The sequence below is a fragment of the Podarcis muralis genome, chromosome 2, assembly GCF_964188315.1.
Source record: "Podarcis muralis chromosome 2, rPodMur119.hap1.1, whole genome shotgun sequence".
In the NCBI taxonomy this organism is placed as follows: domain Eukaryota; kingdom Metazoa; phylum Chordata; class Lepidosauria; order Squamata; family Lacertidae; genus Podarcis; species Podarcis muralis.
In genome coordinates, this window is record NC_135656.1 from 63,564,113 (window position 1) to 63,589,088 (window position 24,976).

The window sequence follows — 24,976 nt, forward strand, 5'->3', positions numbered from 1 at the left end:
TGTGCTTAATTAGGAGGCTTCTCGTTTAATAATAGGGAATAAGAAGCAGGGCTAATAAAATACTTACTCTGTTGCCCAGGTGGGGTGAATTTTATGGGCACAGGGAAGTGGAATAATTTCTCATTAGACAGGATAAGGCGGGAAAATAACAAGGGAAAGAAATTGTGAAGGTGATTGTGCACTATGATAGCAATTAAGCAGGAAACCCAATAGGTGCCAACTAAGCAGGTCATTTCTTTATTTTATTTTTGTGTTTCAACAACCAGAGAGAAGGATGTTTGTTAGAGTAATGGTTCTCAGTTAGCTAAGTATTGTTTTTCAAAAGCCAAGCCTTTTGAAAATGTTGGTATCTCTATAGTAGTTTTTGTTATGTGAATAGTGCCACAGACCCCTGGGTGGGTTACACAGACCCTCTGGGGTTAGTGGACCACCAACTGGAAACCACTGTATTAGAGGATTGTGTCTAAAGTGGCTTCAGTGGCAATGAACCCTTTTACTCCAGCTGATTCACCAGCTTTGGCTTTTTCCTGGACCAGGACAACCTGGCCACGGTTTTACATGTTCTGTAACCTCCCACCTCGATTACCGTAATGTGCTTCATACAGGGCTACTCTTGAAAGCAGCCTAGAAGCTGCAACTAGTGCAGAATGCTGTTGCTAAAGTGCAGACTGACACTTTAGTACATTACCATCTAATACATGACCTTTGGGATCTTCATTGGCTGCCCATACACTACCTGGCCCCATTTAAAGAGTTGATGTTGAACTATTAAGCTCAAAGGGTTTGGGTACCTGGTGGAGCACTTATAACAGTTTGCCCAGGCTTCAGGAATGGTCCTGTGAGCCAGTGTGGTGTAATGGTTAAGAACAGTGGACTCGTAATCTGGTGAACTGGGTTCACGTTCCCTCTCCTCCACATGCAGCTGCTGGGTGACCTTGGGCTAGTCACACTTCTTTGAAGTCTCTCAGCCTCACTCACTTCAGAGTGTTTGTTGTGGGGGAGGAAGGGAAAGGAGATTGTTAGCCGCTTTGAGACTCCTTAGGGTAGTGATAAAGTGGGATATCAAATCCAAACTCCTCCTCTTCCTCTTCCTCTTCTTCCTCTTCTTCTTCTTCTTCTTTGCTGGTCAAGAGTGTCTCAGTGTTTGGGGATGTAGGACAGGGCCTTCTTGGTCATTGCACCCTGGCTGTGGAACTCCCTTCCCCAGAAGGTACAGATGGCTACATCCTTGATGAGCTTCCTTCACCATTTCAAACGTAATTGCTTGCTGAGGCTTATGGCGGACTTGGTTAAGCCTGCTCTGGATCACAGGAGTGTTTGGGGAATCTGTATTTTTTTTACTTGCACTTTGTGGTTTTCAACACCATATTATGTTGGTTGATGGTTTGTTTTATGGAGTGTTATCGGAAACTGCTTTGTGACCACAAGGTGGTGAAAAACAGTAGACAAATATTGGAAATAAATGATAAATAGGTTTTGCTGTTCCTCTCGCCCTTCCCGTGATTCTGCTCCTGACTCAAAAAGCTGTGTCTTCAGCTTTGCTTAGGGGGGCCTGTATTTTTAAAACAAATGTTGGCAATCCATGTGCTATTGGCAGTAATTCTGACATCAGCATGTCCCTTTTTTGGCCTGCTGAGCAGTGGCCTGGCCTTACTGCTTCTTGGGGATGGGCCTGTTTGCATTTGCAGGGAGAAGGCCAGACGGGTTGTGCATTCATAATTAGTGATTTCTTTTTTTTCCCTAGTTATAAAATACGACAATATTTAAATTCATCGTTTGTGATTTTTTAAAAAAATTGTCCTCTCTTCTGCTTCTTATGTAGCAGAGAAATGCTATTTTGCATTCCGTGCATGCATAGCACAAGGGTTCCCACAAGCTAGCTACTTGGGGAAGTGGTCATAGCTCAGTGGCAGAGCATCTGCTTTGCATGCCGAAGGTCACAGGTTCGATCCCCATCTGGAAGAGATTCCTACCTACAGAGCCACTGCCAGTCAATGGCCTGATACAGCATAGGTTGGTTTCCTGTGTTATTCACACAGATAAATAACAGCAAAAGTCAGCTTAGTCTGATAGGCTGCATATTTAGGAAACTTGAGTTCAAATTCTACCTTACCCACAGGCTCACTGAGTAGTCGTCGCTAAAGTCATTGTCTCTCAACCCCATCCTCAGCTCTCTTTCCTAAAATGGAAATGTGTCCTGAGAAGCTCACATAAGGGTTGCAAAGTGCTTTGAATATTTAAAGGGTTTGAATATTTAATTGTGACTACGAACTGAGATTAAAAATTGTGGAATTCATAAAGAAGATTAACAGCTAACACGCTAGAGGAAATGTAAAAACAATACTTCACAGAGATCCTTCCGTTTTAATAGGGAGGCCTGATTTAGCAGCTGTATTATTGCCCTTCTATTTATGAGGATTTCTTATGTGACCTTGGTCAAGCAAGTTAATGTACAGTCACTTGTGCTTCCATTGTGCTAAAATATATTATTGTAAATTGTCAGGCACACTCAAGTACTTTGCAGAGGATTTGTATAGAGCTCCATCTGTTTTCACGGGAAGTTATTTCCTATTTTGCCCTGGAGCCTATAGAATTTCAGAGCAATAGTCATTAAACACACCAATATATGTCTGTAGTGAATATACAGTTCGTTTACATTCTAAACATTTTATTGAGAGGGTTCTAGAGGTGTAAGAACTCTCATTCTATGTAGTAGCAAAAAAAATACATCAAAACTCCGCAGAAATGTAGGTATTGTTTCTGCCCCTGAAACCTCAGGTCTACTGGAATTTTTTGCTAGATATTCAGTGGCCCAGGGATAGACAACATGGGGCCCTCCATATGTTTTGGACTTCAACTCCCATCATCCTCTACCACTAGCCGTGCTGAAAGGGGCTGATGGGAGGTGTGGTTTAAAACATCTGGAGGACACCACACTGGTTATCCCTGCAATAATCACTTGGTAAAGTTAAAGGTAAAGGGACCCCTGACCATTAGGTCCAGTCGTGGCTGACTCTGGGGTTGCGGCGCTCATCTCACTTTATTGGCCAAGGGAGCCGGCGTACAGCTTCCGGGTCATGTGGTCAGCATGACTAAGCAGCTTCTGGCGAACCAGAGCAGCGCACGGAAACGCCGTTTACCTTCCCGCTGGAGCAGTACCTATTTATCTACTTGCACTTTGACGTGCTTTCGAACTGCTAGGTTGGCAGGAGAGTCACTTGGTAGGTCCTGATTATTTGGAAGCATTCCTTTCTGGGGGCCATATGCCAGGGGTTGGTGTGGCCAGAGACATAAGTGTTCAGAGGAATAAATGTGAATATTTAGCCCCTTTGTCTGAGGCTTCCCAGCCCCTTCAGTAAGCTGTTGGAAGATCTAGAAATGTATTCCATAACCATGCTCAGTCCTGTTTCTTCTTCTTCTTCTTCAGTTCTTTTTACCCTTTCAAAATGACAGCTCATTTCATGGTGAAGTTGAAAACAACAAGCACACACACACAGATGACTCTCGTCCTCTCAATTCCCTGCTTCACAGCCTGGCGAGAAAATAAGGCACCATATGGAATGTCCAATAAATTCCTGACAACTTCATCTCTGAGAAGGTGGACAAGGGAACAGGGGGATCTGCTATCCTTGACTTAATCCTGACCTACAAAGAAGAACAGGCTGAAGAAGTAGAAGTGGCAGGAACCTTGGGGGAAGGTGGCTGTGTCCTCTTGGAAATGGTGACAGCAAGCGATGCGAAAACTCAGCGTAGTCAGGCATATAATCTGAACCTGTGGACAATGGGCTTCAGAGAGCTCAGAGAAAAGTTGGATAGGATGCCATGGCTAGATATTCTGAGGGAGAAAAGCATTCACGAGGGATGGGTGATTCTGAAGAGCAGAGGGGATGCTTGTCAGATTTGAAGATGACATGCATGAAACCTACAAGATGAAATTCCTCAGAGATGCATGTGAAGGAATCAAAGGCACAAATACAGGAGGGAGAAGATTTGGCTTGGCAGCAGTACATGTATAAGGGATCTGGGTGTCTTAGATTATCGTAAGCTGAACATGAGCCGGTGGCATGACGCAGCTGCTAAAAAAAGTGAATGAAATCTCAGGCTGAATTGACAGGAGCTTAGTGTCAGATCTTGAGAATGAATCATTCTGCTCTGTTCTGTGCTGGTCTTTTAAAGATGGACATGGGCAAACTGGAGTGTGTCGTCTGAAAGACAATTTCTAAGTGAAACAGTTGAATGAGTTAAATATAGAGAAGAGAAGAAAGGGAGACATGATAGCTGAATGGCTGATGGAGCAGATTTGTTCCAAAGCTGGACTCTAGAACCAACTTACAGGAAGAAGAAGAAGAAGAAGAGTTTGGATTTGATATCCTGCTTTATCACTAGCCTAAGGAGTCTCAAAGCGGCTAACATTCTCCTTTCCCTTCCTCCCCCACAACAAACACTCTGTGAGGTGAGTGGGGCTGAGAGACTTCAGAGAAGTGTGACTAGCCCAAGGTCACCCAGCAGCTGCATGTGGAGGAGCGGAGACATGAACCCGGTTCCCCAGATTACGAGTCTACTGCTCTTAACCACTACACCACACTGGCTCTTAGAAAGGAGAATAAGCTTCATGAAGGACAGGCTGCCTTGGGAAGTGGTGGGCTCTTCTTCACTTGGTGTGTTTAAGCAGACACTGGGCATGGATGCTGTAGCTGCATCCCACATTGCAGACCCTACGTTGAGCTGGGGATTAGATGATCTTCATGGTACCTTTCAATTCTATGATTCTATGGATCATTTGTCTGAGATCAGTACTGTAAATGAATCTCGACTACCTTGGTAGACCATATCACCTCATTACCCAGTAGCAGGGTGGGGATAGCTTAGTGTATTTAAGTTGCAAAACTCATGGCTTTCATAGTCCACCATATGCAATCTTGTGATTTCACAGAGCTTGCCACTTTCTCTGTCCCCCAAGACTGGAGAAAGCTGATCTCCTTCATATATAACCCGAGCTATAAGCGTTGCAAACAAAATCATTTCCAAAAATGCTGATGGGCCAGGAATTCTGTTCAAGTTAATGCTTAAAGTGGGACATAAAGAACATTCATATGCCCATGTAAAAAGGCTTGAGAAGGTGGTGGTGTGGGAGGGGCTTGTTCCTTTTGAATGGCAATTGGATGTTCAAGATCATTGTTGAATGAAAGTCCTTCTGAAGCTGAAGGCCTCTTCCAGACTGTCAGAACTTTGTGGATGGGATTCAGCAGCATGCCAGCAAGCTCAGGTTGAGCAGTTGAAGTTGGTTTGGTGCCCTTGCAGAACAATCAGGCTACTCAAGGAAATCAGACATTTTACAATAAGAAAGGCGATGGTGAAATGCATGGGAGAGAGTGGGGTAATATTCACTTAATGTAAGATTGTGATTGATCTGCAAACAAATTCGAGTTAATGCTCTTCAGCTGCTCCCTCTAGGTCTGTGGTTTGGTCTGCCCTTTGATTCTTGAGGCTGCTTTGCAGTTACAAAGGAAATTGAACTTTGTGGTTCTAGAGGTGAGAATGGAGATTGCTTTAGCCATTTCCTGTCCGGCATGGTTTGAAGTTGGGCTGGGCCCTGGACATCCTGTGTCCTGATGAGGAGCTCCTACAGGTCCAGAGCAGTTAATATCCTGCTGCTGCTGATTGCCATTGTTACCAATACCCACCGATGACCAATTTCCTGTGTTCTGTCTAGACCACACTGCAACTGGCATCATTCCACTGTTACTGATGCCATTAGTGCAAGGGCAGACCAAAGCAAAATAATAAATAAATAAATCTCAGCCACCCGTACGAAAGTAATGCACAAAATGCTCACTGATATCTTGGCTCCCAAGATCGCTAACCCCCAAACCATGTAAAAGCATTTCTTTTGACATGTAATATACGCTTTGAATGTAAAATGGTAAGCATGTATCTTTCTTCACTTTCTCCGGACCTGTGACTAATGGGTTTATAATTTGTGTGGAGACCTTCTTACTGTATTTGAAATATTATTGATTGCCCATTGCCTTGAGTGGTTTTTAGCAGAAAAGCAATGCATAAATTTCATAAATGAATAAATATCTTGCCAATAGGAAATGATATTACTGTAGAAAAAGAACACACAGGTGAGTGTGCGGGTGTTTATAAATACCAGTAACAGAAGCACAAAACTTCCAAAAGCATAGACAAATCAATAAACTAGACCACCTTGATGCCAACCACGTCATAAGGCATGCCTTTTCATTATCTGTACTGTAAATGATTTCCTGTGCTGCTTTCTTTGGAACAGGGAGCTTTTTCCATCAATCCAATTAAACTAGCCATTTATTTCAGAGCTGTTTTTATGCTCCAGCCCAGCACCATGGATCTGTATGGTTGACAAGAGATCATGCCTCATCTTCCTTTGAAGTGAAGAATGTTGCCTGCTACAAGAGGGAGTGCCTTGGTGGGAAGGGGAATGGGGATGGGGGGGGCAGACATCTGCAGGGCACCACAGCACTGGCTACTCCCTGCACCTTAGCATCTGCCACCTGAGGCAGCTGCCTCTCTTTGCCTCATCCTAGGGCCGACCCTGTTACTAGTGACCTTTGAGAGGAAGGACAGAATATAAATTTAATAAATAAAGAAGAAGCAACCAGCATTCTAGGACTGAAGACAACTTGCAGTCTTGACTTGGGAGCCAGCCTGTGTAACAGATTAATATAACCTTTGCCGATCAGGCACAGAGGAAAGCATAACTCATACTTCCTAAGAGCTAAATTTGCATTAACGACAGTTCTGTCATCTATCAAAGCTTTTATAGAATCAGTAGTGAAATGCCTGTCATGATGAAGGCAGGGAAGGTGGAAGAAGGTCAGGTGAATTGTGTTGTGGCCCCCTTCAGCACAAGCCAACAGTTGCCTACTCTAGGGGTTAAGGAGAGAGGTTTTGCTTCTTCCACCAGTTGTTTTCTGGATTGCATCCTACAAAACTGAGTAGGAACTACTGGTGTGTGAAGGACAAAGCATTGGTTTGCATTGAGGAAGTGGGATGGGATGACACCTGCCATCAGCACCAGACATCCTTGGACAGCTCCCAGATCCTGGGCAAGGTCTGCTGGCACTTACTCTGGCCCTCCTTTCTGGGTCTGCAAGCCACCATATCAATTTCCTGCAATACCTCTGGCGATGCATCATTCCAGGGCATTGTGGGGAACCTAAATGGCCACCTACTACTCCTACAGCCACTGCCAGGTAAACTTGCCAACATAGCCATAGTCCCACCAGAGAACCCTTTACCAAGGGCCCTGTGAAGCCTGGAGCTAACTCTGGGTAAGATGCAAACACACTTTCCCTCAGTCTACTGAGCACAATGCCAGGCATAAGAGATAGGCTCACTACCATCCCCAACTTTGTATCTGTAGCTTTTTTGTGAATGATGTGACCTGGGTTGTTGAGATGGTGTTCCAAATGGTATTCTTAGATATGCTGAGTTATGGCTGGGCAAGTTAATTGTTTATGAGCTGGCTGTGATGCATAAGCTCATCTCCCTGCTACAAAAGCAATGGCACTGGTGTTGACAGGCAGAGAGATTCAAACATAGCCTGGGGTAGAATGCTCTCCTTGCGTCTCACCCTAAACAAGGGTTAGAATGATCTGCCAATTTCATTTCTCATTTTTCCAACCTGTTCTCCACATTTCTGCAACAAATTGCTTAAAAAAAAAAAGAATGCTCAACATTTTTGTGTTAATTTCTAATTATTACATTTTTTCCTGAAGTTTTGACTAATGCACACATTTTTGCAAGCGATTTCTCGGAATATAATTCATTTTTATAAACACGTATAAACATTGATTGAAGAACTGCATCACAAAACTGAGATATGTGGAAATTTTGAAGCATTACTGTGCTTCAGTTCTCATATTATTTTGGGAAGTGCAAACTTGACAAATTCTGCTGCTGAGGGAAGTTGGAAATGGCTTCCTCCATATTTCTGTTTTCTTTAGTGCTGAAAACAGTCTACCTCCATTCTGTTGCTGTTTTCTTGGGGTAATTCAAGTTCATACCAGAAATTTAGGTGTGTCCAATGAAAGTGCCTTGAAGCAATCTCTCACTCTATTGCAAGAAATCCACGAAAAACCAAAACCCCAAACAAAACAAAAACCAGACTTTTTGCAGATAGGAAAGTGACAGGGAATGCACTGGAAAGTGTGGGATGAACAGATGATTCATAGGGAAACTTCTGAGCACCCTGTAAGTGCACCAGGATGAATGCTCACTGTCACATTACCACCCTATAAACAGATGTGAACAAATGCTCTATAGTCTAATCAAATCAAGAGGAATGCCACTAACCACATATTCAATTAAGAGTTAACGCCCTGATTAGGGCTATGCCAAGCCCCCAGTTCACCCCACACACTCTAGGGTGAGTGCATGCACACACATGCATAGGGCCAGAGGTGCCAACTTGAATAAAATATTGGGGGAGGGTAGGTAAGCCCTGCCCTATGACACATGCATCAACTATTTTATTGGGGGGCCCAAAGGGACCTCAGCCCATGGAGTTGGCTCCTGTGTATAGGGCACACACAATAAAGTTCTGTATTCTCTAAACTGGGTGTGGGGGACATTTGGCCCTCCACATATTGCTGGACTACAACTCCCATCATCCCTGACTACTAGCCATGCAACATCTGAAGGGCTAAACGTTCCTCACAGCTGCTCTACACTTACTAGTGGTGGCTCCACATATTGCTGGACTACAACTCCCATCATCCCTGACTACTAGCCATGCAACATCTGAAGGGCTAAACATTCCTCACAGCTGCTCTACACTGACTAGTGGTGGCTGTTCAGAGTTTGGGATTTTTGCAGTCCTATCTAGAGATGCTGGGGATGAGACCTACATGCTCATCATGTAGGGGAAAGTTATATTCTTGTTGAACTTAATGAAAAGGAGAGGCATCATCATTCATTTCATTTCATTTCTATACCACCCTATACCCAAAGGTCTCAGGGTGGTTCACATAAAATATAAAATACATACAAAATACATAAAATCAAAACAAAACCAGCAACCCAATAGAACCCCCCCCCCAAAGATCCAGCATTTTAGATCTTATGACTTAACCGCTTCTGGCTCAATGGGACACCATAACAGAAACCAGAGCGCTCATAAGCCTGCAGTTTAGATCAGCATCCCCCTGTCTTCATTTAACAAAAGGGTGGCATGGCAGAGGCTGTTTGTATTGCTGCTGAGCCTGTAATGGCGGTTTCGTCTGCATGCACAGAAGCTGCCTTGCCAATATCGAACTACCTGCTTTGCTTCATAAAGCTTTCCAGGCTACCTTGAGTAATGAAGGTGCTATTAAAAAGAAGAAGAAGAAGAAGAAAGGGGGGGGGGGAGAGCCATGTTCTATTCAGGAATGGGGTGCGTGTGCACGCCAGGACTACTGAAGGCGCATTGGCAGAGATCTGTGAGATTCCGTTATTGCTTTAAGAAGGACGTTTGCAGATCTGAGTGTGGGCGCATTGCGGGTACTTGGCAGATTTATGAGGTGGCCTGTGACTAGGGATACAGTGGTGTGATGAGTCGCGTTGGCTGGTGTATAGTTTGAATAGCTGGAGTCTAAATCAGTCCCCAGGAGCACCAGACTCTTCCAATATAAGAAAACCAAAGCAGCAGTACTTGCATACCAATGTAAAACCCTGTGTTTTGCTCACCTTTGCTTACAGCAATATGCTTTGCCAGTGCAAAGTGGAGCTGTGGCAAAGAGCACTTCTCCCTCTTCCACCCCACCTTTCACTGTGGATTGATTTACCCTTTCCTAGCATGCCTAATTTATCTGTAACAAAGTCATTATAGAACAGAAAGGGTGAAGTAGCGCTCTCTCTCTCTCTCTCTCTCTCTCTCTCTCTCTCTCTCTGTGTGTGTGTGTGTGTGTGTGGATAGATAGTAGATAGATAGATAGATAGATAGATAGATAGATAGATAGATAGAGATGATAGAGTGATTGTGTCTGGCAGCAGCCCTCATTTCCCTATGTGGGATGAAATGGATGCTGCTTATATGCAAGATGTCTATACAACTGACGTGATATAGTGTGCTCAGAAACTGCAGTGCCTGTGCAATATCTGATAATGAGGCAGGGAAGGTACAGGTGGGAACACAACATCAGCCAGGGGTATCAAACATAGGGCCTGGCAGATCTTGAGACATGTGTCACATAGAATTTTTTTCTCTCTTTAAAAACCACCAGTTTTAGTTAGAAGTCCTAGTTAGATTGCAGGAGCATCTTGTCCTAGAGAAGGACCCAGTCCAGCAATGGATTTTTTCTTCTTCTGGAAAAATCTCAAAAAAAAAAAAAAAAAAAAAAGGAACACACACACACACAAATTAGTTTCTGTAAATAAACTCATATATGAGCAACAATTTATCCTCCCTTTTCTCTACTGTTTTGGACCCCTTGTTTCAGCGGGCAATGCACATAAGGACACAACCGAGCTGAAATGTTATCTTTGTATTTACTAATAATTTTCAGGATGTTATAGCTTGTATTCTTACCTTGTGGGAGCACATCTGCAAGTTTACTTTGCCATACCAAAAGAGAAGGGATTTCAGGTAGTGATTCTCCTGATAATAACAAATATGTTTATTTCCTAAACTGAAAACATCTGCCTTCCTCTACTTCATAGAAAGAATACAACTTTAGTATTTCACATAGGCGATGGGGGGGGGGACGATCGCAAAACTCTCAACAGCAGGTTTCATGAGTCTTCTGCAGCTGCTGTGGATCTCCATGGGCTGAAAACTGCCTGAGGGAAAAGGAAGGCATGCTGGCAACCCCTTTGCCTTTGGTGCATGTTTTGCAAGTCTTCCATAAGGTTGAGGGAGAACTGAAGCCAGGCGCTTCCTGTACTCCTGGAGCCTTCAGAACTTCAGAGGTTCAGCCTTCAATTCATGGAGGACTGTAAAGAAGGGGAAGGAATATTTTTTTAAAAAAATAATTTTATAAGTTGTGTGTCCTTGTTTCTCAATCTGATCCTTTTACATGGTTTTGCATGTTTGGTGGTATTTTATGCATTGTGACTGGCCATTATATTTATTGATTATAGTTTAGTGATTCTTTATTGCAATGGTTAAGTTTAAACTGTTTAATTATTTGCTCTTCTAATGTTATTGTTTACTATTATATTCTAATGGATTATTAAATACTGCTTTATTTGATATAGCTTTATTTTAAAGTTATGTTTTTATTTTGACTTTTTTGGGTAACGGTTCATATTGTGTATTTTTTGAAATCATTTTTCTTTGATTTTGCAAATATAAATTTATAGCAAAACCAAATACATATCCATATAGAGAGATTTCTCTGAATCTCGAGACTTCCCCCTGCTCCCCACATGGGTCCTATTTTCAATGTTTTCAACTGCATATTATTTCATAATATGTCTATATTTTATATCTAGTCATATTGCCCATAGTATTTGTTACATTACAAGTGAAATTAAACTCCTGCTAATGTTTTCATCTGCTTACAGTGGTCTCCTAAGTAAATTATAATTTTTCCCCATTTATAATTCCCCCCATTGTACCGGATCATATAGTTATTAGGTTTGTAATCTTTGCTGTCTATTTTGTTGTTTCTTCAGCTTGTAAACCACCCTGTGTGTAGTAATATAGAAAGGCGGTATACAAATTAAAAATGCCCCTGTGGCTCTGGGCACAGAGAAGCAACTGAACACGTTTTTCTCCCTTGCCAGTATTACACAAATATACGTGCTAGGTTTATCCTGCCAATAAAAAAAATAAATTTTCCAGGACACACAGGGCAATTTTATATCTCCTTCTTGCTCCAAGATATAAATCCTGATATAACATATTCAGTTGTGAGATATTGTGCTGCTATGATTGGCATATGTCAGAGGTCTAAAAGTGAAGGTTTGATTTACATGTTTTATGTGTTTTTATCTTATGCTGGTTTACTGTAATTGAGTGAATGAGGCTGTGTACACTCTGCTTCCGCAGTTGCTTTATTGCCTTTCTAGCATGTTTTATTTATGCATGGAGTTGTTTTTACCTTATGCTGGTCTATGGCTGTAATAAAGATTTGGATTGGATTGGGAAATTAAAAGTGAAATGAAAAAAACGAAATGAAATGAAGGAAGGGATACGGCTGGCCAGCATACCAACACTCTCCCCTTGTACAGTATTAATTGCATGAAGTAACAGAACACCTGACTAGGGCTATGGAACGGGGCAGTGGTGGACATGGGACTTTAAAACTTCAGCAGTGCCCTCTGCGATGCCAGAATACCACCTCTTGCCTTCTGTTGCTCATCTTTGTTGCAGTCTCCCCTGCAGCACCCTCTTGGCTCAGCCCCCAGTGCGGGCAAACTGGTTGCACTCCCCTAAAGCCGCCTATGCAAATCAATTTGCTGCACTTCAGATGTTATGGATCGCAACTCCCACCATCCTTAATGGTCATGCTGGCTGGGGTGGATGGGAGTTGGGGTCCACAGGGGGCGGGGTGAGCGGCAAGCAACCCAGGGGTGTGTGGCGGTGATGTCACTCCATTCAGGGATGACACCTAGGGCACACCACACACCCCGCACCCCCTTCCTCTGCCAGTGGGGGTCCACAACATCCAGAGGGCCCTCTTGGGCTATGCTGGTGGTGAAATTTCCATTTATCTGCATGAAACAAGTGTCGGACATGCAGATGGACGCAATGGGACATAATGGACATAATGGGATTAATTGCCCATCAGAATTGTCCCTGCTTGGGAACAGCTCTGAACACACCAACACCATTTTAAGCACATGGGAACTCCCAGAGCTACAATTCCCAGCATCCCTAATTCTTTGAGGAAACCCACGTTCTTTAAATGTGGATGCTGCCCAAGTTGGCATCTGATGAAGAGTTTGGATTTGATATCCCACTTTATCACTACCCGAAGGAGTCTCAAAGCGCCTAACATTCTCCTTTCCCTTCCTCCCCCACAACAAACACTCTGTGAAGTGAGTGGGGCTGAGAGACTTCAGAGAAGTGTGACTAGTCCAAGGTCACCCAGCAGCTGCATGTGGAAGAGCGGGGAATCGAACCCGGTTCACCAGATTACGAGTCTACCGCTCTTAACCACTGCACCACACATAACATTTCATGAATTCTCCCCTTTCTCTGTTTCTCGCTTGCCTCCGCAGGGACCAGCCCTTACGGCTTGCCTTGACCCTTCCACTTGCCAGAGGTAAATGTGGAACAGTGGCTCCTTGGGAACGCGATTCAGAAAGCTCTGGAAAACAAGGTGACTCAACAGAAACAAATGAAGTGGAAAGCTCTAAGTGGCAGGTCATGGCTGTCTTAAGCATAAGTGGGGTTTTTCAAGAGCAGTGGGATAATCAGTCAGTGCTTCTCCTGTGAGCTTCAATTATACTAACAGAGATATAACCTGGAGTGATGCAAGCTGTATGGAAATGTGAACAACCAGTGCAGGGTGACCTTCTTTTCCAGGGAACAAATACATTAACCCCAGTTCCATCTGACAAAAAAGAGAGAGTGAGCGCTGCCTCTTCTCCACTTGCTTTTTGAGGAGTATGAAAATTGCTCTTTATACATTGCACTTCATCATTGAAAAAACAAAGTTTTTGCACAATTTAGATGGTCAATACAAAATTCTCATCTGCCCTTTTTCAAGCTGACCTGCAGATGAAACTTTCAAAATTCAGCTCAGCTTTACATGCCATGATTGTGAAATCATGGCAATCATTATTTCATTGGTACCTCGGGTTACATACACTTCAGGTTACATATGCTTCAGGTTACAGACTCCGCTAACCCAGAAATAGTACCTCGGGTTAAGAACTTTGCTTCAGGATGAGAACAGAAATCGTGCTCCGGCGGCACGGCAGCAGCAGGAGGCCCCATTAGCTAAAGTAGTGCTTCAGGTTAAGAACAGTTTCAGGTTAAGAATGGACCTCCAGAATGAATTAAGTACTTAACCCGAGGTACCACTGTATACTGTTTTTTAAATTAAATCCTTACTATATTTTTTTAAACCAAACATGGAGGGTTATGGTGGGGGTGGTAACATTGTTTTCATCAATACCTGTTCTATGCACAATATAGAATGAGAGAAGTAGGGACATAGAAAGCCGCCTTCTACTAAGTTGGACCATTGGCCTATCTAGCTCAATATTGTCCACTCAGACTGGTGGCAGTTCTCCAGAGCTTCAGACAGGCTTCTCCCTCAGTGGGAACTGGATTTGTGACCTCATGCATGCAAAGCAGATGCTCTACCACTGCGCTATGGCCTTTCCTCCTTAGCATGGGATATTCTGGATCGTACCACTTAAGACATAGGTTGGAGATGCCATATTTTTGAATGCTTTCCCACATACAGAGCTCCCTGCACATAATAAATAAGCAGATAAGTAATGGGGCTTTCTTATTAGCATGTTAGTTTTCTACATGGAGGGTGTCTTCCCTGTGGACCAGCATTCAAAAACAAGACTGGCCATTGCCTCATTTTCTGCACTATAGTTCCATGACAACCTTTCACTGCAATTGTAGAAATATAATATCTCCAAGTAGATATATTAACACAATTAACCTTTGTTTTTTTCATTTGTCTCTGAAGGTTTTCCCTCTTCATCTTTGTTGCTGATTCACAAATGATATGTACTCCCTCGATCTCTATGTCTCCCTCCCCTACCTTGACCCTACAAAAAACATGTTCTGATACTTTCCATCATAAATCCTCTGATTTGACCCAGAACAGGACTGACTGTTCCTGACGTGCATATTTACCCCTCCTGCAGAAGATTGTCCCATATAGTATGTTGCGTTCACCTCTTTTCACTTCATGTTCCCTCTAAGCAACAATACTGGCAAGAGCAGACAGTGAGGAGAGGCATACAAATCAGGAAGCAGCACAAAAATAGGACACTGGGGCCCTATGCAGGTATTGAAAGCCTCACACAATTAGAAGCTTGTGTGGGGAGAGCAAAGATGTGTTCTCTGTTGTCTTCCATACATTGGAAGCAGAAGGTCTGCAGTGGGGAGCTACAGACTTCCCACATGATTTAGAACCCTAAATCACGGGTGCTAACTTGCAGGGTTCTAGAACTGCATTGATTAGTTGGGTAAGCAGAACAAAGTTGTGAGGGAGTTAGATGCAAGTCTTAAGGGGAGCGGGTGGCGTTGTGGTCTTAACAACTGAGCCTCTCGGGCTTGCGGATTGGAAGGTTGGCAGTTCGAATCCATGTGATGGGGTGAGCTCCGATTGCTCTGTCCCAGCTTCTGCCAACTTAGCAGTTTGAAAGCATACCAGTGCGAGTAGATAAATAGGTACCACTGCAGCTCGAAGGTAAACAGCATTTTCGTGCGCTCTGGCACTCGTCATGGTATCCTGTTATGCCAGAAGTGGTTTAGTCATGCTGGCCACATGACGCAGAAAGCTGTCTGTGGGCAAACGCTGGCTCCCACAGCCTGAAAAGCAAGATGAGTGCTGCAACCCCATAGTTGCCTTTGACTGGACTTAACTGTCCAGGGGTCCTTTACCTTTACCTAGATACAAGCCTTACCTTACCTTTCAAGAGGGGAGCTTCCACACTAAGGATGCTTTCAGAGGTGGGGATTATTGCATTAGTTTCCCCAATTATAATGCAAGCACTTCTGGCCCAGGTACTATTACTCCTTTTACACTACACTGTTGCATCATGGGTATCTGGCTTTTTGATGGATATACTGCCATGACATACTATGTTTTAAATGGTGGGAAGACCTGTTAGGCCAGAATATCACCCCAAATTTCCTGGAAAATTTTGACCCAAAACTCCTGTGATTTTCTGGAATGCAAGCAGATTTTTTTCTGGAAGCAAATAAAACAGAAAAGAGTGTGCTAAATTTCCACTGGTTTTCCAGAAGTGGCTCTTACATTATGCAGAAGATCACATAAAACATGGGAAACCTCAGTTAAGGGAATATTGATAAAATGGAATAAACGGTTGTCTGAATGCAGCCTAGATGTTCAGTTTGGAATAACCACATTTGGAACATGCATTCTCCACCATGGAGCATCTTCATGACACAATCGTCATATCATTGCTCTTTTAGATCTCACCCATGTTTTTTCCCTTCAAGACAATAGAAAATCCAGCATTTTTAAAAAAAAAAAAAAAAAGAAGAGAAGAGAAAAGCAATCTCCAGAGGCGAGGATGGCTTTTAGCACTATAATTTCTGAGAGGTGTGATTTTGATCTGTGCAGTGACATTTCGTAGGTTGAGTGCTCTGTCCGCACCTTTTTCCTTCCCTGTCTTGTGTTCAGTTCCACCTCTCTTACTTTTCTTCCTGTTCATTGGAAGCATCTGGCCTGCCAGAGTAATGCAGCGAAAAGTTTCCCTTCCTTTCTTTTTCAGTTTCAATCCAGAAAACTGGTTTCCCTTTCTGAGAGCCAGTGTAGTGTAGTGGTTAAGAGCGGTAGTCTCGTTATCTGGGGAACCGGGTTCGCGTCTCCGCTCCTCCACATGCAGCTGCTGGGTGACCTTGGGCCAGTCACACTTCTTTGAAGTCTCTCAGCCCCACTCACCTCACAGAGTGTCTGTTGTGGGGGAGGAAGGGAAAGGAGAATGTTAGTCGCTTTGAGACTCCTTAAAAGGGAGTGAAAGGCGGGATATCAAATCCAAACTCTTCTTCTCTTCTTCTTCTTCTTCTTCTTCTTCTTCTTCTTCTTCTTCTTCTTCTTCTTCTTCTTCCTTTTCCTTTTCCCTAAGCAGCCACTCATTTTCTGTCTTCTGTTCCTGCACCCTTAGCTGCCTTTTCTTGTTTACATTGCTATACTATGCCCACTTCCAGCTTTGTAGAGATTGCTCCATAAGCAAATGGGGCCCTGCCCCACCAAGCACAGTCTCTGCTCAACCATCCTCCACATGCCTGCCTCCTTACTCAGGAGGCAGGAAGGAGGGTGGGGACAAAACCAGAATTAGTTGGCTCTGCCTATTTCTGGTCCTGCCTCCACCTGCCATTGGCTCTGGCTCCACCTACTGTCTTACCAGTCCCAATGGGCACTAGCCTCCACTGCACTAGCTATAGTAGGGGCATCTGGCTGATGAGCAGCTCAGCTAAGAGCATGGCTGTGGTGGCAGCAAGGAAGATGTGGAGTCCCATGAGAGGAGCAGTCAGTCCCCAACCCATCAAAGGATCCTCATTTTCTCTTTGGAGTGAGGGACAAGCCCTGTTGCACAAGCAGAAATACTTGCACTGCTAGGATATTGACTTAGCACTACACTGGGTACAAGCCTCTATCTTGCAAAAGCAAATTGTCATCCCTTTTTCTTCTTCATATCTTTCGCTTTTATTTCAAGCCAGACTTTTAATATATAAGGTGGCTTAACAAGCTAACAAGGACGTCAAGCTTCAAGCAAAGTAAAACAGGAACAGTGCAGTTTAAAACCATTGAAAGCCACTTCAAACATTATATTATTAGCAGGTGCACATTAAACACACACTCATTATGTGTACCCGCTTAGTATCCTTTCTAGTCACTTCACATATTTAGCTTGCATAGACAATATGGATACATGAAAGAAGGTATTTAAATTAATATAAGATTCAGCCAGCTTTTGAATCTGGTTCAAGATCTCATCCTGATCTTTAGCTCAGTAGTGGAAAACAAAGAACCCTTTAGGTTTCTGTCTACATATCAGCAAGAGGTGCTTTTATTTAATATTAAAATTATTAGTCATTATCACTTCCTCCATGGTTGATCCCATCAATGTAACATTCACAACCTTCTTCCACATAAATGGATCACATGTTACATACTATGGAAAATTGTAGCATACTCTCTGCCAGGGTGGGCATCGCTAGTGTGTTATATAATCACTTGATTCTCCACCTGAAACATAGGCAGAAGATGGAAGCATTATTTGGACTAACCTGAGAGCAAGCATTGAATGGAAGCAGCAGTGTTGCCCTTTAGGAAACATGTAAATAGGTGCTCAGTGTGCACTCCTTGTGGTTCTACAGCATATAAAGTTGATCTGAAACAGCTTCATGAAATGTGGTATATGTGCTGAGAGATATCAAGAACAGCACTGATGTAACTCCAGTAGAAAATTGGATATGTGTATCTCCCTATACGAACTCATAGACATCTTCTATTTGATTACATCAGTATGAGTTTAATTTGAATTCATTTACGTGAACTTCCATATCTCTAGCCAGATAAATATGTCAGAAATCAGATGCTTCTCTGCAGAGCATCCATAGGTTCCCACACTGATCTTTTGCTTACCCAGATGGAGGGCAAGTGAGAGGTGACGTAATATTCACAGAACGATGTGTAGCGTTGGCCTGTGGGGGTGTGGGAGAGAATGCCACGAAAGAAAAGTTATCTCCCATTTCTGGTGATGCACCCTGCACTTTCAGAACTGAGATGGAAGCAAGCTGTCATCTGTTCATGCGCTGCAGATAGATGATGCAACAGATTCGCAAGATATTGTTATGGCTATGCGCCTTCTAAGGAACGCTTGTGCTTTATTTGATTTGTGTTGCTTCAGTTATTTATCCTGGCCTTAAAACATAGTGTGCATTCTGGGAAAAGATGGTGACACTGGTTATACAACAGTGCCTTCCCTGTCTCTGTCACCTTGTTGCTTAGTGCAAACACTTTCTATTTACATCTGTCGGCTCGAGTCCCTCCTGATTCTGATCATCCTTCCGCCAACATGAAAAGCATTGATCTCAGCGGTGTTACTCCCAGCTTACACGTCCGGAGCTAGCCCTGTGTCTGTAGCTATAGGGATACATTGATATTCCATGAAAATCGCTTCCCATAGGGCATTTTGCCCAAGATGAGCTGTGAGTGCCTTTCCCATCCTCCACCCGGGAAATTACCATTTACAAGGGCACCCTGTCAAAAAGGAGGAGAGTGCTTATACTGATGTGCAAGTTACATTTTGGAAGAACTGAAAATCTCAGGCAGTGTTAAGGCACGCTCTGCTGTAAGCTGTTGGAGTGTTGCTGTCGGAACGCAGCCTTAATAATCATATACATATTCAGTAAGCATAGCCTTGCAGTCCACATCATAGTCAATCTGCTGTACATGTTCAGCACTACAGCAACTCGTTAAGGCTAAAATGCAAATTACAAGCTACATTCACCACTCTATACAGCAGTAGCTAGATGCCTCCTGCAGGGAGATGGTCTGTGTCACTATTACAATACTGTACCAAAACAAGTGTATGGGGGGGGGGGGGGAGAAGAGAGGAATTAGATCAAAATATGCTGATATACGTCGTAAAATGTTTCATAAGATAGTTGTGTGTTAAACAGCCAAACTGTGCCTAGGCACTAATACTGCCACGCACAAACATTATGAAAATATTTCATGAACTTGGGTGCATGGGGGTGTGGGACTTTTTTCTTTTTAAAGGCTACAGATTATTTCCTGTGTGTTCTACTATTTTGACTTTCACAAATAGCAGTTTTCGAATCAAAACAAACATGGATTACCTCCATTGTTCCATATCATCATGGCTTTTGCCATTCTGCTTTTTTCCTTAGCACTGCCCTGGTTCTTTATCAGTATGATGTCCAAGTATGTGGACTAACCCCAGTTCACACAAAATATACAGCAGGTAGTAGATAGGTGGAACACACACACACACACACACACACACACGGTTTTCAGGAGGGTGAGTGAGATCTGTTGGTCTCTCTATTGCAGTGTTGACCAAACTTGGGTCTCCAGCTGTTTTAGGACTACCGTTCCCATCATCCCTGACCACTGGTCCTGTTAGCTAGGGATGATGGGAGTTGTAGCCCAAAAACAGCTGGAGACCCAGATTTGGCCAACAATGCTCCACTGACATGGTAATTATGATCTCTGTGGTGTCCAGCATGCAAAGAGACAAGCAGGTGATCTTCACCTATGGCAGACAATATCCTAATGATCATGGACCCTCTTTCTCTCCATATTAGTTCCTAGGAACAGTTCAACTGTTTATCACGCACATGTTGAACAGACTATTTAATAGAGAAATCAGCAAAAGGGACATTGTTTGAGCCCTTTAACGGGAACAAACAGAAAAGGAAAGAGTTAATAAGGCAGTCATTTGAAAAGTGTGTGCATTATTTATTACATATTTTTGACTTCCAGAACCTTGTCACAATTCATTTGCTTACATTTCTCCACTGCAAAAAGCTGTGAGAGGCTCCTGAAGTATATTGAAAAATGGAAGACCATCCAAGCGTCTCGCAGGGTGCCTGCATCTTCTTCACATTGAGGGTCACACATTCACCCTTGACTTTAATGCAAAGCCAATTTCTATCATTCAACTATTCTTATTTCAAACTACATAGCATCTTGGAATGACAGGTTTGTTAGATCCCCCCTCCCCCGCGTAGGGTCAAACACAGTTTCTTCATCAGTATGACCTAGACCATCAGGCTTTCACCCCTTAAGAGTTAAAATCACAAAAACTACAAAAACCATCAACCCACATTGCCTTTCATTTTGCAATTTCACTGTGCAAAAGTATTTTTTTTTTAAAAAAAAGGCTAGTCACCAACTCTAATTGACTTTCTACCTGCTTCCTAGGTATTTGGGGTGCCTTAAATTCTCACATAACACCAAAATATCTGTTTGTCATTGAAAGCAGGGGTAGGGAACCTCAGGTCCAGGAGCCTCTTTATCTGGGTCCCAAGTCACACCCCATACTGGTCGTGCTCCACACCTCTTCTCCAGTTCTACCTGGCTGGAATGCTTCTTGCTTTCTGGCTAGAGAAGTGTTTATGTAGAAATTCCTGACAAGACATATAGGTGTGTAGTCAGAAGCTAACATTCCATTTTCCAAAGGTGAGCCTTGGAGTATGGTACCCACATGAGAGCAAAGAAGTCTTTCCATAAGAGAAGAAACCAAGAAGGAAGGTCCTGGGACTTGAATCAGAATCCCCAAGAAATCTAGCCCAGAAAAAAATATGTATTGGGGCCAACAGTCAGCATCAAACTGATGTTGGAAGGGAGTTACTACTGCAGAGAGCCTTCCTCTCTTTATCCTACTGAACTGCCTGCAGCGTAGAAGGGCCTTTGAAGAAAAGAGAAGGCTTCTCCATCTTATAACCACTGGTGTATAGCAAAGGAAGAATCTGCTGGGTTAATACCTCCTTCTAGATGAAAATTAACATCCTTTCCAACCGCAGCCAATCAGTCCCATGTATGCAGGAAGAATTTTGCTAGAAACGTGCATGGGTCTATTTGCAACCAGGGAGGGCTTGCTAGTTATTGTCTCTGTTAAGCTTTTATTTTTCCCTTTCAAGTTTCCTTTGATTTCTCTGGTTTGTATGGAAACACTTTTCAGAAATCAGGAGCTTGGTGTGATTACAGATTTTAACCATTAGGATCACAGAGCACTCTTCTTTTACAATATGCCCCCACCCAACATTTTCAACTGCTTTGGCTATTCTTTTGGTGAATACCCACTGCCCAAATCCACAAGGAGCCTGCTCCTTTCTTCTCTTTCAATGCCTTGTGAAATCTTGTCTAGAAGCTATTCAGCGCCTGTGCTGAATAAACATAGCAGGGAGACAGTTTGAGAATTGTTTTGCTGTGTTTCTTTTCAAAGCTATTTATTCTCAAATTACTGCACTGCTTTACTATCCTCCTCCTCCTGCAACTCCCAGCAATGTATTTTTCATAAGTTCACTGGGAAAAGGCCAGATTTGTTTAATATTCTGTATGCCGGCTTAATAGCAGCAGCTCTAGAGATGAAAGGAACATCTGCAAATATTTGATAATATTTCTGGTTCTAAAATACCCCACAATTTAAATTCTGAATGTGAAAATTTGAATGTGAAAAGTCTTACCTCTAATTTCAAGTGTGTTAGATTTGTTGGCACATCTCAACTGTTTTTGCTTCTAGCCTGACAGACAGATGAAACCTCATAAGTATAACCTTGTCAAATGTTAGGTCCAGTTGAAAATTATCTATCAAATCCAGGCTTACATTAAGCCTCATTTGCATTTGAACTGTTAGCTGTTGTCCAGTAACATACACCATTGCATAACACTTATTAGCAACTATCAAATACTAATACTATCACATGACAATTATTAGATATAACATACCATTGCATGTCAACCAAGAAATGGCATCAGAAATGAAATATTGAAATAAATTGTCACCATGTTAAATATGCTTATCAAATATCCAGAAAATATTTGATAACTATTCAAGAATTCAGAGAAATTTTCAGAGCTCCAGATAGCTCACAGTCTTTCTATGAAATATATATATATATATATATATATATATATATATATATATATATATATATATAATTGTCCAGTAGCACCTTGGAGACCAACTAAGTTTGCTCTTGGTATAAGCTTTCGTGTGCATCCACACTTCTTCAGATACACACGAAAGCTTATACTAAGAACAAACTTAGTTGAACTCTAAGGTGCTACTGGAGAATTTTTAATTTTTTAATATATATTTCGACTGTGTCAGACCAACATGACTGCCTTCTTGAGTCTTTCTATGAATATATGTATGTATATTTCATTGACTTCAGTAGACACAGATGTAATTTGAAGAAGAAGAAGATTTCTGGTAATCAGAAATACACTACTTCTGATCCTAGAGGTAGCCATTAATGGGCACATCATCTATGAATTAGTCTAACCCTCATTAATTTGTCTAATGATCCAACTCTAGTAGATATAGAGAAATCAAAGAACCAGTGGCGGAGCTTCATGCTCCAGCACCGGGGGGTGGAGAGAGCAGGCGGGGGCATGGCTGGCGTGCATCCCGGGGGTGTGGCATGTGTCCCAGGGCGGGGCACACGTCCTGGTGGCGCCCAGCATAGGAGGGGGGCACAGCTGCCATGGCACCCCACGGGATCTGCCGGGGCGGTGCGCTCCACCACACTCCTCTTCCCCATCCAGTGCCAAGAACATGGTTGAGTGGGCAAGGAATAGTCAGGTCTTTTGTATTCTAAATGCAAAAAAGAAAGCTTGAGGTATATGTGTGGGTAGGTGTGATCTTGGGATTTTCAGTGAGCAGATCATGTCAGGCTTCACAGTCCAACTCAGTGAAGGATGCAGGAACAAGTATTTCCTTTGTGGAAATGTGGGTGCCCTTGGCTGCGTTGGAGCTCTGAGCATATGTGTTGGTAGTCACATGTACACAAATGGCCACTGAGTCCGACTGCACGCAGGAAGGTTGGGATGTTAGAGGCAGGCAAGGCAATCAATGGCAAGCGAAGGCTATGAACTTTGTGAATAGCGAGGGAAAGTAATGTGAAAGAAGAAGGACAGAAGCAAGGCAACAGGGTTTTGTTTGGAGGCCATTATATTGGCTATACTGATCTATAGACATTGTTAGTTCCCTATTTCCCTGGAGAAATCTTGATGAAATTGGTTTCCTGTATTATTATCGTACATTTCATTCTCTGATTCCAATCGAAATTTACTACCCAGTGTTTACTTTACTTTTTCTGGGTGTGCAATATTTCAAAAAGGCGAGATAAGCTCCAAAGTGAAGGATTTACATCTTTTATTCCATGCAAGGGGAAGAGACATAAAGAATTGGAAAGTAAAGTTGTAGATTAGGATGTGAAAAGCTTATCAGGAGGGAAATGGTGGTGTGAAATTTTAAAAAGGAATGCAAACCTATCCTCATTTAGAGAGGATTTACTAGACTGATGTCACGGCATAGTTACTCATCAATGAATTTATTCATTACATATCTCACAGCTTTTTCCATCATGGAACTCAAGGAGGTCAACATGGTGGTCTCCCACCAGACACTGACCAGAGCCAGACCTGCTCGTCTTCAACTAAATAGCTGCCTTATGTGCCCTCAGATCATACCATGAAACCTAAGTGACAAACTTTCTCTGATTTGAGACCATTGACCTGAGAAAAAATAGGAAAGGAGCAGGTAGCACTTTGCCTCTTTTTAAACCTATTTAGAGGGATTTCCAATTACAATGTTTAGGGAAGTTTTTAATGTTTGATGTTTTATCACTTTTTAAATTAATTTTCTGTTGGGCTGGGAAAACCCAGCCAGATGGGCAGGGTATAAATTACTGCTGCTGCTGCTACTACTGCTAATGTGCATACATACATACATACATACATACAGATAAGTTACAGGAGAATAGAGTTTCCCCCAGGAACTTAAATGTTTAGAGTTTTTAGAGAGGTTGAAACTCTTCTCTTGCTTACATGACAACATAGTAAAAAAATAAAACGTTTTACAATTGTGACCATTTCATTAGATTTAACTTTTCAGAGTACCTGGGTTTGATTAAGCTACATTTGCACTCTGATTTTCTGGTTGTAAATTTTCCATAGCGCTGCTAATGAACTTCCCAAATGCACCACATTCATTTTCAATCATTTCTTGTGCATCAGGTAGATGAGGTCATAAAACTGTTATACTTCTTCATTCATTCATGCTTGCGCAGAAGCTTCTTTCAGAACATAAATTTCTATTCAATGACAAAGAACACTAGATTCTATTTCGTTTTTGTTTGGAAGTAGCTGGAGATGAATCCCGCTTCATTCATTCCAGGAAACTTAGCACTATGAATGGGAGCTGGCAAATGATGGCATTACATGTAACAAGTTGAATTCTGGGGGCTGAGACTGTTCTGCCGCATCCCACTCTAGTATCAAAGACCTTGTACAGTACAACCATGCCATGGGTTTAAAGCAGTATCATGCCACTTTAAGCTGTCATAACTTCCCCCAAAGAATCATGGGAGCTTCAGTTTGTTAAAGGTCCTGAAATTTCTTAGGAAACCACTTCCCCCCGCTACAATTCCCAAAGTTGTTTAAGAACTGATTCCTTTGCAAATAGTACTTCTATGAGGAGAATAGGGGTCTTCTTACAACTCTCAGCACTCTTTTTTTAAAAAAATGTATTTTTATTAAAGATTTTCTTGATTTACAAAAGTGTGTGCAATGTCTCTCTCTCGTAT

General features: G+C 42.5%; 1 long non-coding RNA gene across 4 annotated transcripts in view; it reads left to right on the forward strand.

Annotated features, from left to right (window-relative positions):
• LOC114591375 (uncharacterized) overlaps window positions 1-24,976 on the forward strand; it is a 182,248-nt gene that overhangs the window by 104,157 nt on the left and 53,115 nt on the right. The window contains exon 3 of one of the 4 annotated variants that reach the window (XR_013391927.1): window positions 13,189-13,289. The exons of the other annotated variants lie outside the window; for them this stretch is intronic. This is a non-coding gene — a long non-coding RNA (uncharacterized LOC114591375). The remainder of the gene's footprint in view (window positions 1-13,188; window positions 13,290-24,976) is intronic. 4 annotated transcript variants of the gene reach the window in all.